Below are 2875 nucleotides of genomic sequence, written 5' to 3' on the forward strand. Positions count from 1 at the left end.
GGGATATATATGTAGAATTTGAATAGGTAACATAATACATTCACACTGTTCTAAATTCAAAAGTGTACAAAAGGGTGTGAAGTAAAAATCTCCTTCCCAATTCTGTTCTCTAACCAGCTAGTCTGTCCCAGAGGCAATCAGAATTAGATATTTCTTAAGCATGCCTTCTGGAGATATTCTGTGTATAAAAGCAAAAAATATAATATATAATTGACTTCAAACCTAGTTTATATTGATCACTGTGCACCTTGAGGTCTGTGAAGACAGAGGAAGATAAGCCCACTTTGTACTTAGAAAGTGATTAAACATTGAGTCAAACTCCTAAAAGGGAGAAAAATATCAAAGGTGATGTCATGTTTGGCACTGTGCAAAAGTTCTAGAAAAAAATCTATCAACACAGGAGGTTGAGAACCTGCCACAAAGGTGTGGGAGGTGAGTCATGCTTGTTCCAGGGACGCTGAGCTCAGCGGGTACCTGGTCCCCTCCAGTGTTACAACAGTGGGGCAGAAAGTGCTCACAGTCAGCTTCTGTATTTGAAAAAGTATTTCATACAGTGAATACTTGAAAGGGAAAACACTACTTTCACTGTTCTCCAATGGCACAGGTGGAATCCACTCGGCACAAGGCAGAATGGATAAAGGCAGAGTTTCCAACCTTGGGGACACTGGGCTACATGAGCTACTAGTCTGGTTGGAAAATCTAAGGACTAGTTGTAAGCAATAATGGGAAATATTGCTTTATGTGATGACTGCGAAACTTTCTGCCTCAATGTTTTGTTTTGAGACAGAGTCTTGTTCCGTTGCCTGAGCTAGAGTGCCGTGGTGTCAGCCTAGCTCACAGCAACCTCAAACTCTTGGGCTGAAGCCATCCTACTGCCTCAGCCTCCTGAGTAGCTAGAACTAAAGGCATGCGCCACCATGCCCGGCTAATTTTTCAGTTGCTGGATAATTTCTTTCTATTTTTTTAGTAGAGACGGGGTCTCGCTCTTGCCAAGGCTGGTCACAAATTCCTGACCTGAAGTGATCCTCTCGCCTCAGCCTCCCAGAGTGCTAGGATTATAGGCATCAGCCACCATGCCCAGCCCCTCAATGTTCTTTCATGTGTCCTTAAAATGGACACAAACTATGCAAGATAACTGGTGTCTCTTACAGGCATCCTGAGTTCAAAGACCAGCACTGTCTCCTACTAGGGGCTTGACTGTGGGAAGTTACTTAACTTCAGTTTTCACGTACGTAAAATGGGGGCATAATAACAATGCTACCCACATAGGACTGCTGCAGGAATTAAATGAGATCATGTAGCTGAAAACTCCCACATCTTACACACAGTAAGCGCTCAGTAAGTGGTAATTTTATCACTATAATAGGGATTATTATTGTTACAGAGAAATGTGCCATTCATTCATTCACATATTACTCATTTAGCAAATATTACTAAGCACCTACTATGTGCAAGACACTAACTCCTCATCCCTGGGGACACACAGTCTAGTGACCACACCAGAAAGTGTTATGACTTGTTTTTTGGTCATTTCAGCGTATGTACTGAAACAATGATTACCGGTAAATTTAAAGGGAGAAATGGAAGCCCTTAAACCATAAGGCATTAATTAGAACATAATTTTTGCAAAGAAAAGAGGGAGATTATAAATTAATTCTAGTGTTAAAAGAAAACTTTGTCCTAGTTCCTCCCGAAGGAAAAATAAAGGTTTGAAAGTAAACTTCTAGAAGCAAATGAATGAAGAAATAGTTTTACAAATCAAAGGATCAAGATAGATAGTAAGCTTTCTATCCCCTGAGTATATCATTTAATTATACTTAAACAATGAGCAATTGCATGTTATTATCCAGGGGCTAAGGTACATTATTATTCAGGGGCTGAGGTGTCCTCGCGCTACAGTGTACACTCCTGAGCAGGCCACAACCAACATTTGCAGGCACCAGCACAAGAGTACAAATGGATCAACAAATGGTGCTGGCAAAACCAGATATCCATGTGCAAAAGAATTAAGTTGGACAGTTATCCAATACCATATACAAAAATTAACTCAAAATGGACCAGAGACCAAAATGTAAGACCTAAACCTATAAAACTCTTAGAAGAAAACATAGGGCAGAAGCTTCATGACATTGGATTTGGGAATGATTTCTTGGATATGACACCAAAGGCACAGGCTAGCAAAGAGAAAATAGACAAAATAGACTTTACGAAATTTTTAAAAGACAGTATCAACAGAATAAAAAGACACCCCACGGAATGGAAGAAATATTTGTAAATCATATATCTGGTAAGGGATTGATATGCAGAATACATAGAGAAATCCTAAAACCCAACAATAAAAAAAAATCAAAAATGGGCAAAGGACTTGAATAGATATTTTTCCAAAGAGGATATACAAATGGTCAATAGCACATGAAAAGGTGCTCAACATCACTAATCACTAGGGAAATGCAAATCAAAACTACAATGAAATACTACCTCATACCCATTAGAATGGCTACTAAAAAAACCCAGAAAATATCAAGTGTTGGCAAGGATATGGAGAATTGGAACACTTGCACACTGTTGTTGGAAATGTAAAATGGTATAGCCACTATGGAAAACGGTGTGGATGTTCAGAAAGTTAAAAATAGAATTCCATAGGATCCAGCAATTCTACTTCAGAGTATATACCCAAAAGAATTGAAAGCAGTTATTTGTACACCTATGTTCATAGTAGCACTTTTTTTTTTTTTTTTTGAGACAGAGTCTCACTATGTTGCCCTGGCTAGAGTGAGTGCCGTGGCATCAACCTAGCTCACAGCAACCTCAAACTCCTGGGCTCAAGCAATCATGGCCCAGTGCTAAGCACAAGGCATTCACTATCTCAATGAAT

This window comes from Propithecus coquereli, unplaced genomic scaffold (assembly GCF_000956105.1).
Source record: "Propithecus coquereli isolate 6110/MARCELLA unplaced genomic scaffold, Pcoq_1.0 Scaffold171, whole genome shotgun sequence".
Lineage (NCBI taxonomy): Eukaryota > Metazoa > Chordata > Mammalia > Primates > Indriidae > Propithecus > Propithecus coquereli.